At 39.5% G+C, this 15,229-nt stretch overlaps 1 pseudogene across 1 annotated transcript; it reads left to right on the top strand.

The window, feature by feature from the left end:
* Positions 1-4,175: 4,175 nt before the first annotated feature.
* LOC114257210 (gibberellin receptor GID1C pseudogene) lies at positions 4,176-14,991 on the top strand (annotated as a pseudogene). Its single transcript, XR_014363360.1, has 3 exons — positions 4,176-4,234; positions 7,584-8,111; positions 14,052-14,991. The product of XR_014363360.1 is annotated as a gibberellin receptor GID1C pseudogene (transcript).
* The last annotated feature ends 238 nt before the right edge of the window (positions 14,992-15,229 follow it).

Here is a 15,229-nt window from a genome sequence, read left to right as displayed (position 1 = left end):
GATGAGAGGCTCTAGGAGGAGTCAGGACAGTTAGAGGGACGGTATGAGGAAGAGGGGATCTAACCCTCTTAGGGAGTTCAGTTGAGGTCTACCTTTCCAGTACCTAGCTCGGGTTCTGGGAGAGGTGGTCAGGGAGATGTGACTTGTTTCAAATGTGGCCAATTAGGTCACAAGTCTCTAGCTTGCCCGCAGAGAGGATGAGGGCAGCGAGCAACATTGTCTTCGGCTCGTTCTCAGGGCCAGAGTTAGGGTAGAGGACAGCCACCCACTTGCTATCAGTGTGGTCAAGTGGGGCATCTGAAGAGGTCTTGTCCATAGTTGGGTGGCACGTCTAGTGCGTCTAGTTCGAGACAGACACAGAGTCACCAGCCAACACAGGCCTTGAGGGCCAATCAGGGGGCTTCTTTAGCTCAGTCAGTGCAGTAGGCTTATGCTCCGAGGGGTGAGCAGGTAGACTAGAGACCAACAGGGTGTGTGTATGCTGTCATAGCGCTAGACCTTATACCTGCTCTTTCAGTAGTGAGAGGTACCATCTTGTTTTGTAATTTAGTTGCTAATGTGTTGATCGATACGGGTGCATCCCATTCTTTTATCTCATCTGCATTTACATCGGTTTTGGGGTTGGAGTTGGCACAGTTAGCATCTCCTATTTTGTAGAATCACTCATTGGTGGTGAAGTTATTCTGAAACAAGGGTGTCGGGGTTGTGACATAGAGGTCGCTGGTTGTCGACTTCCATTTGCATTTGTTTTGCTTGACATGTCTAGCTTTGACATTATTTTGGGTATGGACTGGTTATTGTCATACCGGGCTATTACAGATTGCTACCGTCAAAGGGTTACTGTATGTACCTTGAGCAGAGATTGCTTTTATTTCTTGGGGGCCCAAGTGGATAGAGTCTTATCACCGATATATGATCCACGTGGGCGGAGTGAACTTAGTTGTTTTCTCGCTAGCTTCTTGAATAGTGAATGTGATAAAGTCCGGCTTGAGTTGCCAAGAGTGGTTTGTGAATACCTCGATGTTTTTCCCGAGGACCTTACTAGTTTACCACCTCACTGAGAGATAGAGTTCTCTATTGATTTAGTGCCTGGCACGACAACGATTTCTATGGCACCATATCGGTTTGCACCTGCTGAGTTGAGTGAGTTGAAGGTTCAACTCCAGGAACTGTTAGATAAGGGTTTCATCCACCCTAGTACTTTACCTTGGGGAGCACCGACCCTCTTTGTTAAAAAGAAAGATGGAGCCTTGAGACTTTGTATCGATTACCGAAAGTTGAACCGAGTTACTATTAAGAATAAGTACCCAATGTCTCGTATAGATGATCTGTTCGATCAGTTAAAAGGGTTTTACTGTTTCTTTAAGATAGACTTGAGGTCGGGTTATCATCAGTTGAGGGTAAGGGAGGAGGATATCCCGAAGATGGCATTCCGTACGTGGTATGGCCATTACGAGTTCCTAGTAATGCCTTTTGGGCTAACTAATGCTCCAGCTGTATTTATTGATTTGATGAACCAGATCTTCTGTGAGTTCCTAGATCGTTTCGTGGTCATCTTTGTGGACGATATTTTGATTTACTTACCTTCTGAGGAGGAACACGAGGAACACTTGTGGGTAGTACTTGAATTGCTTAGAGTCCATAAGTTGTATGCTAAATTCGGGAAGTGTGAATTCTGGCTGAGAGAAGTTAAGTTCTTAGGCCATGTAGTATCCGTGGAAGGGGTGACGGTAGAATCATCCAAGATAGAGGTAGTGCAAGATTGGGCACAACCTAAGAACGCCTTCGAGATTCGTAGTTTTCTGGGATTGGCCGGGTATTAGCGGAGGTTTGTGAAGGATTTCTTTAAGCTAGTTTCACCTTTAACTAGGCTGACGAGGATGGGAGTCAAATTTGTGTGGAATGACACTTGTGAGAAATCGTTCCAAGAGCTCAAGGTTAGATTTACCACAGCTCCAGTATTGATTATCCCGGAGAGGGGTCTAGGCTATTTTGTATATTGTGATGCCTCACGAGAACGTTTGGGTTATGTATTGATGCAAGAGGGAAATGTAGTGGCCTATGGCTTACGTCAATTGAAAACACATGAGAGGATCTACCCTACTCATGATCTAGAACTAGCAGCGGTGATATTTGCCTTAAAAATTTGGAGGCATTATCTGTATGGTGAGAAATTTGAGGTGTTTTCTGATCATAAGAGTCAGAAGTATCTATTTATATAGATAAACTTGAATTTGAGACAAAGGAGGTGGATGGAGTTCATAGAGGATTATGATTTTGAATTACATTATCATCCGGGGAAGGCCAACGTCGTGGCTGATGCTTTGAGTAGGAAAACAATTAGTAGTGTAGCTTGTATCGCCATCCGGAAGTGGAAAATGTTGGGTACTCTCGGGGAGTTTGACTTGCACCTTGGTGAGTACGTTGAGTCTGTGGCCTTGTTTTCTGTGGTTGCCCAACCTACACTTGTGAACCGAGCGTTAGAAGTGCAAAAGAGTGACCTTGAAGTAGAAACCCCCCAGGAGAAGATCTCTAGTGGGAAAGTAGAACAGGGCTTGAGTGTGTATCCTGACTCGAGTGTTAGATATTGAGACCACTTGTTCGTACCAGAGTCTTGCCAAAAGGAAGTACTCTGAGAGTTTCACCATTCTCGTCTTGCGGTGCATTCGAGAGGCACAAAGATGTATCATGATCTAAGTCGCAAGTTTTGGTGGAAGGGTATGAAGAAGGATGTAGCCGTGTTTGTATCGAAATGCCTTACTTGTCAGCAGGTGAAGGCCGAGCACCCGAGACCAGCGGGTTTGTTGCAACTCTTGCCTATAGCCAAGTGGAAGTGGGAACATGTTCTAATGGATTTCGTTGTGGGCCTTCCGAGGACTCAACATGGTAGTGATGCTATTTGGGTAGTAGTTGACCAGTTGACCAAGTCCGCGCACTTTATACCTATGCGCATGAGTGATTCAGTAGACTATCTTGCTGACTTGTATATCAGGGACATAGTGAGGTTGCACGGGGTCCTTATGACGATTGTTTCAGATAGAGATCTACTTTTCACAGCTCAATTGTGGCAGAGCTTGCAGAGTTCCTTGGGCACTAGATTGACCTTTAGTACTGTGTATCATCCTCAGATTGACGGATAGTTTGAGCGTACTATTCAGATCCTTGAGGATATGCTTCGAGGTTGTGTGCTTGATTTTAAGGGGTCGTGGTAGAGCCATTTGCCCTTAGTGGAGTTTTCCCATAATAACAACTTTCAATTGAGTATTGGCATGGCATCATTCGAGGCCTTGTATGGCCGACCTTGTCGGTCTCCGGTGCGTTGGGCCGAGGTGGGTGATGCACCTTTGTTGGGCCTAGGGTTAGTTCGGGAAACAATGGAGAAGGTGACGCTTATTCGTAAGAGGTTGGTTATGGTTCAGAGTCGCTAGAAAAGTTATGCCGACTGTAGGAGGAGACCCTTGTCTTTCAAGGTGGGAGACCATGTCTTTTTGAAGATATGACCTAGACGGGGTTTGATGAGATTCGGGAAGAGTGAGAAGTTATCCCCTCGGTTTATTGGCCCTTTTGAGATCATTGAACAGATTGGGGAGGTTGCTTACCGTTTGGCATTACCGCCACAGCTTTCTGGGGTTCATGACGTGTTTCACATTAGTATGCTTCGGAAGTATGAGTCGGATCCATCACATGTATTGGATTGGACCAACTTAGAGGTATATCAGGATGCCTCGTATGAAGAGAGATCGGTGAGGGTCTTAGACAGAGGGGACCAAGTCTTGCGAGGCATGACAATTCTCTTAGTAAAGGTACTGTGGAAACATCATAGGGTCGAGGAAGCGACTTGGGAGCGTGAATTGGAAGACTGAGAGAAATATCCAAACTTGTTTGTTGATATCTAATCATGTATTGAGATTTTGATTTTGATGATGAAAAGTATAAGCATTGCATATGTATTAGATTATGAGAACATTGTATATGTTATGGGCATTTTGAAAATATAAATTCAATATAAACATCATATATGTTTTGAGAATACGGAATATTGTGGATGTTGTATCACTTTTGGAAGCATTGTATATGCTATGTAAACCTTTGGAAACTTGAATCTTGATTTAAACATTTCAAATGTTTGAAAATTGTAAAATGTACTTTCAATATGGGACTTCTGTATCGAGTCGATGGAGATGGATGACTGGAGGATGGGTTATGATGATGAACTTGTGGGAATAACATCGTTGTGAATGGTCTAATATTGATTTTGAACTTGATTCGTAATGTCGGGGACAAAATTCCTTAAGGGGAGAAGTTATAGCGATTCCAGTTTTGATCCGTTATCTATTGTATTCCAGATTTGGGTTGGTATGGTTTAGAATGGTTATTTATATCTTATTTCACTTGTCTCCCTTCAATTTTGGTTATCGGGTTATGATTGTGCGTTTGAAACATGTTGGTTGTTTGTTTTTCCAAACCTGTGATGCCCAGATTTTGGCTCTTGCTCTCGAGCGGGCATTCTTGCGCTCCAGTGGGCTTCACAAATTTTGCTCCTCCGTTCGAGTGGCCATTCTTGTGCTCGAGCGGGATTTGTCAACTCTCAATATTTCTTTTTGCAGGTCTGCAAATATTGGGAGAGTGCATCGGACGCTTGAGCGTCCAGTCCCACGCTCGAGCGGGGTCCTTTGTCTGCAAATATATTGGAAGTGTGTATTCTATGCTCGAGCGCTACTTTTCAAGCTCGAGCGGGCCTTTGTGTCTGACACTCAAACGCCACTTTCCATGCACGAGCGAACTACGTATATAACAGTTCGTGAAGATGATGTTTTGAATCACTTTTTCATTTCTCTCTCTCTCTAAAACTTTCCAAAAACCAAGTCCTTGAGTTTCTCTTTCTAAAACTCACATTCTCTCTTAGATTTCTTCTAGATCCATTGATCTTTTCACCCTAATGCCCTTGAAAAAAAGGTAGAGCATCTTAGGATCTACATTTTGATCCAAATAGAAGTGGGTTTCGGCGTTCTTAGAGTTTTTCTCTTGTTTGACTCATCTTCTTCCTTTGAGGTAGGAATCTTTTCTACACCTTCATATGATATTTAGCTTAGTTATTTGTATCTTGTGTAACAATGATGTGATTTGAGAGTGTTGTAAGCAAACCTAGGGTTTGGGTATAATATGGAAAGAGGGATTGTTGTTGAACATGAAATAAATGAATATGAGTTGTGAAAATGAGATTATGGTGGATCAAAATGGTTGAGAATGATATTTGGGTAGATAATTAAAAAAGAGGAATTTTTTCCCTAAAAGGACTATCATTATTATTTTATATAAATAATTAAAATTGACATTGAAAATGTGAAATTGAGAGGGTATTGATAGGAATGGTGGGATTGGTTATGTATTAACTCATTCTTTAGAAATTTGAATAAATTATTTGTCATGAGATTGAATATCTGTTTAGAAATAACTTATTGGGCTATCGGTGGAGGATAGCTATGATTGTTGTAGAAATTGCATGAGGATTAGGTGAATCGAAACTAATTTCTTGTTGTTTGTCATTGAATATGACTATGCTTGTATACATTGTACATGTATGACTACATGAGAGTGGAAAAGGGATGTGCTCTATTGTTTGATTTTGTGTTTAAATACATTGCATATGTATGAATGATTGTTTGGGAGGAGAAAAGGGATGAACTCTATTATAATTAAGTTGGACGGAGTGTCCTGGGTTAAAGTCTCGAAATTATACATGAGTGCCTAGCCCACGAACGAAATATCCGTAAAATGGCAATTGTAGTGCTTGTATAACCTACGTTTACATGAGTCCCATTTGACAGCTGCCCACGGACGAAATATCCGTGAAAGAAAAGTTTGAAATGCTTATATGTTGATGATGTGATTATAAAACTAATGAGTTGTAGTCTCATTTGGGTGGTTGAGAAACGATGAAATTGGCTCATGTAATGAAATGAATTTAAGTGGAATGACTTAAGAATTGAGTTTGGTGTCTTATGACTATATAATATGTAGATGTCTTTATCACTGACGTTGTATATGAGTAGTGTACTTATGCTTTTGCTAAATTTCATATACTGTGTTAGATGATTTCTATTGGGCTATGACTCACCCTATTTGGGAATAACATTTTCAGGTAATGATGGCATGCCTCTACCAAGGCAATAGCATGAGAGGGAACTTTGGAAAGCAAGAGTTTCTTGTTTTGTTTTATTTTTGTATAGCTTAGGGCTAAATTTGTATTGAGCGAAACTCATTTTGTTGTAACCAAGTCAAGGCTTGGAAAGGTGTAAGCCAATAGGACATTTATTTACGTTAAACTCTTTGTATTCCTTTACTTTATGTAATGAAAGGACTAAGACTCTGATTTATACTGTCATTTATATGTGTTTGTGGATGTATTTATGATATATTTTTTTTTGGGGGGGGGGCGTTACATCCATTCTGTATATCAGATAAAAGGATAAAACCTGGGGCAATGTTTAAAAAATTACACAAAAAAAGGGACTTTTCTGAATATTCTGAAAGTATTATACTTTTGAAACTATTCATCAAACTAACCAGTTTTATGAAATCGAAACTTCAACCTGCAATTTCACTTTAAAATTAGATTTTTAACATGTCTTCAACCAATGATTTCATGCTGACTAAGGAGAAATGAAACATGTCAGTAATCACTGAGGGACATATCAACATGAAATTACAAGTTAAAGATTCAATTTCAAGTTTAAATTGCAATTTTATAAAAGCGATTAGTTTGATAAATAGTTTTAAAAGAATTATTTTCATAAATAGTTTCATTTTTTTAGAATATTGAGGGGAAAAAACCTCCACAAAAAGAGTAGAAAAGAAATCAAACTAATGTTTCTTGTTGAATGAAAAGCACCCCCAACCCAAAATTGCAAAAAACTTGGAGGGGAGATTGAATCTGTCAGACAACTACTTGACCATCGCAGCCAGTTCAAATCAGCTGAGAACGATCCTCTGCGGATATGTGGACCAGTTAACTAAACCACAGAGCCACTAATCACGCTCTGGTCAAGTACAGTCATGTACTTGGGGGTCATTTCTGGACACTGGGCTGAGCGTATTCATACGGGTTTCTTCAAGGTTAGCAATGCAAAACTTGCCTACAGATTGATTTTTTGGAGGCTAAGAGATTTATTTACTTTGTTATTATTAGTCTCGTTTTCTACAATTGTTTCACATCTGTTTTCCATACTGAATTTTATACTAGGGAAGTTGTAATTGTAAGTGGATTTGGAATCTGTTTGTGTGCAAAGAAAATCACCATGAATTAGTTGAAAGGGTCCTCGCAATTTTCATAGACTGATATGCTCTTTGTCTCTGTAATTTTCTGATGCTTTGCTGGGCTGTTGTTTAGAATCGAAGAACAGTGACCTCATAATTATGAACTTGGACAAGTTTAGTGACTTCCACATCAAAATTTGGAAGTGAAGAACCATGTTGGCAATCAAGAAAGTGGAAATTCTCTTGAGCAAATTGCTATTTCACATTCTGTAGGTGTTCTTTACGTATTAATACTCTTTTATCCTCTTGGGTTGTTGACCATTCAGGCATGCTCTCCTCTGTTTTACTGCTGCTTCAGCTTTGGAGTGCAGGAATGGGGTTTTCTCTTTTGACGTTCTTATTGACCGTGAAACCAGCCTCCTTATTCGAGTTTGTCGGCAAGCTGAAACTGAAGGTCTGCCTAGTATTGTGGAACTCGAAAAGCCCTTGAGCTCTGATACTGTTCCGGTCATAATTTTCTTCCATGGTGGGAGCTTTGTGCACTCCTCTTCAGATAGTGCCATTTACGACACTCTTTGTCGCCGCCTAGTGGGCATTTGTAAGGCTGTTGTGGTATCAGTGAATTATCGACGAGCACCTGAAAACCGTTACCCTTGTGCCTATGGTGATGGCTGGGCTGCTGTTAAGTGGGTTAGTTCAAAGCCATGGCTTCAAAGTCGAAAGGATTCAAAAGTTCATATTTACTTGGCTGGTGATAGTTCTGGTGGTAATATTGTTCACAATGTTGCTGTAAGATCCATAGAATCAGGCATTGAATTAATGGGGAATATACTTCTCAACCCATTGTTTAGTGGGTAGAAAAGAACTTGTTAGAAATTGGACGCCCATGTGGCATGACCCTTAGAACCTTTTGAACCTCATCCAAATGGGTTTTGAATTTGAATTCAAACCTATTTGGATAGCCACTCAGGATATATATCTATCATATCATGATATGGATAGATGATATAGATATCAGATATTATCTCATTTAACAAATGGATAAATGAGATAAATAGATTATATATCTGATATATGGGATATGGGTGATTAAGTGGAAAAAACAACGTATGTTTTTTTTTCTTTCCAAGATACTGACTCTCTCCCAAAATAACGATCAAAGCCATTTGCACTGTGGTTTGTGTGGGTGATATTCAATATTGTAATATCACTTCACTGCTGGGTTGATTGACTAGATTCAGGAAGCACGTGATTTATCCACGAGGTTCTATCATCAAAAGGTATGATCTAAACATTTTATTCCGCTGCATGTTTTATACTTTTGATTGACATTGGTATCAGAGCCATTGATGGATATTTTCGTGTTTCTTTTTAATCATGTGTATATTTTTACACGTGTATGTTTACATTATATACATGAATGTTTGTAAAGGAGAAAAAAAAATCTACTTTGATTAGATTAAGAACGTAAATATTTTTTTTTATGTTCATTAATGTCTTTTTTCATACCATAAACGGTTTTATTTTGAAAAAAGGAGTCCGGCAGTATAAAAATCGGACCAGTCAGTACCCTGGAAGGCGGCGCGTGGTATGCACGCGCCACCACGCCGCAGCCACGCGCGCCCACGCGCTGCCACGTGCCCTCACGTGCGCGTCAGCGGCGCTGTCCACGCGCACGCCGTCCGCGCCTCGCACGCGCGCCGTGTGCTGGAGCTGAGCGCCGAGCCGCGCCAAGCCGCCCCTTAAGCCGACTCGCGCCGAGTTGCGCTGAGCGGCGCCGAGCCGAGCCGAGCCGAGCCGTTTTTCTCGCCTGGCTTGGCTCTAAGGCTCTGTTTGTTTGTTTTTTAATTCTGAATTGCGTTAATTGGCCATAATTTATTCGTTATAACTTTGTTTTAAGCATGGTTGGTACTGTTAGACTCAGAATTAATTTTTCTACATTCTGTAAAATTTTGAAAATTTTATGAAAATAAAAAATATTTTTCCTGAAATAATAATGCATTATTTTTGCTTTAAAATGCATCTGGTGTTGCATGATTAAATTTCTGAGGCTGAATTTTTTATTGTAGACTATTGATATAGTTTGCTATTTACTGGTATAGTTATAGCATTTTATCAGATTCTGGAATATTTATTTCTGATTTTATGTGTGTTTATTAGTTATTTAAAATTCCAGAAAATTCCAGAAAATTCCAGAAAATACCAGAAAATTCCAGAAAATTTCAGGATGATGTACTTTCTGTTATGGCATAATTTAAATATTTAATACAACATATTTTTTTAGAGTTTGTAGTATGTTGTAATTAGAGGAGCATGATTATTTATTTATTTATTTATTAGAATTCCATTATTAAATGAATATAGCATGAGTTATTTGTAAATTTACATTAAGATGCTATTGTATGGAATTTATCATGCTTTGCATATGCCATAGTCAGTGGGAGGTTATTCGGTTGAGAGAAATCTTTGTAGATTAACTCCCGAAAACCAATATTTTGCGCATAAATTAAATTAAATTTTGGATAATTGTCACCTGTGGCGCAAGAGATGATTACGAGCATAGCGGATTTTCGATCTTGCGACTTGTGTAATATTGTCACTATTTAATTTAGATTTTTGCGGCAAAATTATATTATGCTAATCAAATTAATCCCAATGCGAATTTCTCTCTAAATTGATTTAACTTATGGAAGTTAATTTGATTGACCTAGACTTAGTAGAGATGTTCAAATGTGAACAAACTAATCCCATTCTTTAGATGAGCAAAAGTCTTGGAGACTTTAGGTCAAACCTTAATTGAGCCAAAGTAAGAAACATGACTCAAAGTCGCCGTGGTTTTGGTGCCTTGTTTGGCACAATAAAAACTAATGTGTGCGCTATGGTTAGCGGCATACTACGTAGTTTTGGTTGGCGAGTTTTGGAGTTATGAAATTAGTAAGCCCTCAATAGATCAGTATATGATCTTAACTAATGAGCTGCGCGGATTGACTTTGTAATTTGATTTGTAAATAATGTTACATCATTGGATGAAGTAACATTCAAGAGTCACGTCATTGGGTGCGCACAAGTAAGTAGGAAAGCCGTAGAAGGTCATTTGTATTGGCGCATTTAGTCCACTATGATATTTGTGACTAGATATGTGTGAGGGTATGATAGCTAAGCCTCAATCTCGACACATTTATAGATTACGATACGCATCTGAGTCAAGACTATTTGATCTCCCATAAGTCAAAAGTTTTGAGATGATTTTTGACATTGCACATATGAGGTTGAGATCAATTAGATAACAGCTTTCATGCTTTTAGTTTTGACCAAGGTGGCGAGTATCTATTTGAGTTATTTTTTAGAAAACTCTGTGAAGAGAGATGGGTGCTTAGAAAATTGATTATTCCTAGTACTCAACAACACAATTGTGTAGTAGAGATAAGGAATTAAATATTGTTAATGATAGGTGGATAGTGGCGCAAAATGTTTCCCAATTGGAAATTGCACTAGTTTGTTGCCTATATCCCTAACTAAGTGCCCTCCATATCAGATTTTACACTCCATTTGAGTAATGGGTTAGCGGAGAGCCATCTATGGGCGATCTGTAACCGTTAAGCAGCTTATCTTTATTTTACTTCTCATAAGATTGCGAAGTTCAGACCTAGGGTTCTATAGCGCATTATTGTATGCTGTCTTGTAAACACAAAGAGTCGTGTGGCGCATTATTGTATGCGGTCATGCAAACCCTCCGGGTCATGTGCATATAGGTAAGCAGCTTTGTGGTAGTGTAACTAAGTCACATAAAGTTTTATTAGTAAAGGTGACGTGAATAGAGTTTTTGGAACTCTATAAGATGGAGAATTCCAAGCATAGCGCTCTATGCCTAGTTGAGAATGGAAAGAAATTTCTAATATCCTAGGGACAGTGGAAGCGATGTGCCTACTAATGGATTACTCCATTAGAGCAGAATACTCTACATTCTTAGTTGCGTGGTAGCAAATGTGAAAATTTTCCACGTCATCACTGGGTGATTGAGAGGGAAACATTCATGATTGCTCCGCGAGATGATAAAGAGCCTAGGATAATGCCAAAGGCTCTAGTCCCCTGTTTTTAGAAAGTGGATCAATGTTGCGCAGTTTAAGACAAAGTCTTTGAGGATTAACCATTTTTATAATTTGGTTGACTTTCCATTATGACGCAAAACTGTTATAAAGTTATGCGTAATTTGGATAGTCATTGTTGAGGCATAAGGCTCGCTAGATACCGAATGGTCGCACCATTGAGGAAAGTGTAGACCATGAGAAGACTTCCTCCTGGGGAGTGAGGTTATTTTGACTTAGGCTATGATTGACATAAGTTCGGAACATTGATTTGTGGACATTGTGACCCGGTTTTTTCATTAGAGAATTGGATAAGTAGATCCGTAAGGATTTACCTTCTGCTTTTATGGTGAAAAGTTAGGAGCGCAAAAAGGTTGCTGGTTCCAATAAATCTTTTACAACCTAAAGCAGTTATCCAAACAGTGGTTCTTAGATTTCGTCAAGCCATGATAGGCCAACGATGATCAATGAAGACCACTGAGGCATGATCAATGGTCCAAAAGAAGTTTTTCCTTACTTAGTCATTATGAGCCAGGAATTTATAAGGTTGTCGCCACCTAGGGTGGGCAGTCCTCTATTTTAGATATGATGGACATGGGTGATGTAATTTATATGCTCGGATGTACGATCCTTAGGGATTGTTTTAGGAAAATTCTCGGTTTGTCTTCGATGACTTACATAGAGAATATCCTAGAATGATTCTAGATGCAAAATTGCAAATCCATTGACTTACCTATCGGTAAAAGCCAGAGCCTTAGTTATTATGTGAATCCTCGGATTGTCTTTGGGAGAAACAGATGACCTATATTCCTTGATCTTTTCTTTGTTGTGGGAGCCTAAAGTACGCTATGTGGGCGTATTCGGCATGATAAGTGTTATCTTTGGTAAATGGTCAACTGAGTTGTTTAGACATTGACCTTGCTCATTAGACTGTGGATAAAATGCTTTACTAGTAGTATATTAATTTGCTCATTGTAAGATTCAATGCGCTAGTTAGGCGCACTAAGAATGAACGCAAATTGGTCACCAAAATATCTTTAAAGAGGTTATTGTGCAAGAGGTAGTGATCTTAAATTACTTCATGTGAGGCGCACATGGTGGATTCCATTGTACATACTTATTGCAAGAGGTGCTGATAAGGCTTATGTTTGGAATTTATAATTGCGCAAGCTGTGTTTTTTAAATCGATCACTTATTTTGAGATGATGGGATGTTGACACTATTATGGTTTGTGTCATAATGATTAGCAGATGATGATGTCAGCAGGCAAGATTGGCTCACTCACACGAGCAATCGCCCTTGGCGCTTGGGAGCGAGCAAGGATGAGACTGGTGGTTTATTTTATTCGGAGCCAAGAGAGGCTTAAATCATCCACTATGTATGTCGCCTTGGTTATAACCAAGATGAGGTCGTGTTAAGGACCAAACATGGATGTTAGTACCCACTTTCCATGTTGTGCCTGTTATGATTAGCCAGATGCGAGATCTCATTTGGTGCCTAGAAGGCGAGCAAATAGAGAATTCGGGTTAGGCGCTAGAAAGCGACTAGACTAATATCTGTACGGTGTATCGAGTATGACGTCACTCTTTATGGAAGAGTTACTCCACCGTAACATGTATTCATACTATATGTGCTTAGCGACCGAGTAATGAGGTGAGAGAATGGATCCCTACTTCCTCACCGTGTGAGTCTTACGAGTCATTATTGATATGACTTTCATTTATGTACCCTTTTGTGACTTTTGACTATGTCATAAGGTAAGGGGTTGATGTTCTGCTACTTTGGTATGTTGCCTGCGGTCATGCATGATTCGGCCTTAAGGGACATCACTGGGAAAGCGGTCAATCCTAAACTAAATGGCATGAGTGCAAAGGGAAGATCATCTAGTATTACACCACTGTTGTATATTCACTGCCGGCAACTCACATCGCTCTGTATGAGAGGCGAATTGAGTGTGAATATATTGCAAGAATTGAGAGGGTCAAACATGCTCTTTTTGAGGGATTAGAGATGTTTTTTGGACCGGTGTAATTAGATGGGTCTGGGGTATATGAGACACTATTTCTTTTCTTTTTGGGTTGATGTCTCTATGCTGGCTCATTTTGAGTTTCTAGTATAGAGCTCCCACATGCAGGTGTTCTCAGCAGTCGCACGGTACAGTGGCTAGTATGAGATTGTTTATTTTTGGGGAGATTGAGATTGAGACGTGGCAGTGTCATGCCAACTCATGTCCGAGTGGGAGATGTTAGAAATTGGGCGCCCATGTGGCATGACCCTTAGAACCTTTTGAACCTCATCCAAATGGGTTTTGAATTTGAATTCAAACCTATTTGGATAGCCACTCAGGATATATATCTATCATATCATGATATGGATAGATGATATAGATATCAGATATTATCTCATTTAACAAATGGATAAATGAGATAAATAGATTATATATCTGATATATGGGATATGGGTGATTAAGTGGAAAAAACAACGTATGTTTTTTTTTTCTTTCCAAGATACTGATTCTCTCCCAAAATAACGATCAAAGCCATTTGCACTGTGGTTTGTGTGGGTGATATTCAATATTGTAATATCACTTCACTGCTGGGTTGATTGACTAGATTCAGGAAGCACGTGATTTATCCACGAGGTTCTATCATCAAAAGGTATGATCTAAACATTTTATTCCGCTGCATGTTTTATACTTTTGATTTACAGAACTGAATCGGAGAAACGATTAGATGGAAAATATTTTGTCAAAATTCAAGAACGCGACTGGTACTGGAGAGCATTTCTTCCTGAAGGAGAAGACAGGGACCATCCAGCATGTAATCCATTTGGTCCCAATGGTATAAGCCTTGAAGTCATCAAGTTCCCGAAGAGTCTTGTTGTGGTGGCTGGTTTAGATCTTATTCAGGACTGGCAATTGGGTTATGCTGAGGGGCTAAGGAGGAACGGCCAAGACGTGAAGCTGCTATATTTGGAACAAGCAACTATTGGGTTCTACTTGTTACCTAACAATGAACACTTCTACATTGTTATGGATGAGAGACGTAATTTTGTTAATCCTGAATTGTCAATAAACGTTACTTACTGACAGGGCAGCAATACTTAAGAAGCTTGACATTACGCCTCGTGGGTTATCTTCATCAGAAGGGTTTTGTTTGCTGTTTGTAAGATTAATTAGTACTACTGCTTAACTGTTTAGTTGGTTGTGTTAGTGTTGCTGTTATTGTGCTCCATTGGGTCTGGTTCATCTTCGGTGAGAGATGGCTGGGCTGGGTTTGGTTGTTTGTTGAAGAAGGCAAGCGGTTCAGCATGTAGCTGGATTGGGAGGCTCTGTTTCTTTTGCCACTTGGGTTTTTGGAACTTGAGTGATATGGTGTTATGTAACTAGTTATATAGGCCGGCAAAGCCGTTAAGTTTAGCAGATCCACCAATTCAAAATTACCCACCTGTCTGACTGTTGATGACAGAAGATAGCAAAACAAAAGTGTGGGGGAAATGTCTGGTGGCCGATCAATCTGAGGTCGGTGCTAGCTAACGTTATATAACTAATTGTATGAGATGGATGGGAAAACATCCATTGTGTTATATATTTGTATGCTGTTTATAGATATATGTTCCAGAATTATATATAAAGTTGTTTGTTTATCTACTACGGTTGGTGGTTCTTTTTTCTTGTTCTTTTATTTGCTTCATGCTTGTTTTCATTTACTGTTTTGGAAACCCTATATTGTTTAACATTTCTTCCATTTACACTCATGTTTAAACTAATCTCAGGCTCTAAGATTATATTCCATTATGGGTAGCAACTTTGGAGGGGTTTGAAATCAGGTGGTGGCTCAAGCAATTTCAGCTCTGAAAATGTTCTCTTATGAAATGAAGTTGCCTTG

Source organism: Camellia sinensis, chromosome 3 (genome assembly GCF_055761805.1).
Source record: "Camellia sinensis isolate YWXY chromosome 3, ASM5576180v1, whole genome shotgun sequence".
Taxonomy (NCBI): Eukaryota; Viridiplantae; Streptophyta; class Magnoliopsida; order Ericales; family Theaceae; genus Camellia; species Camellia sinensis.
This window is presented reverse-complemented; position numbering and strand designations above follow the sequence as displayed.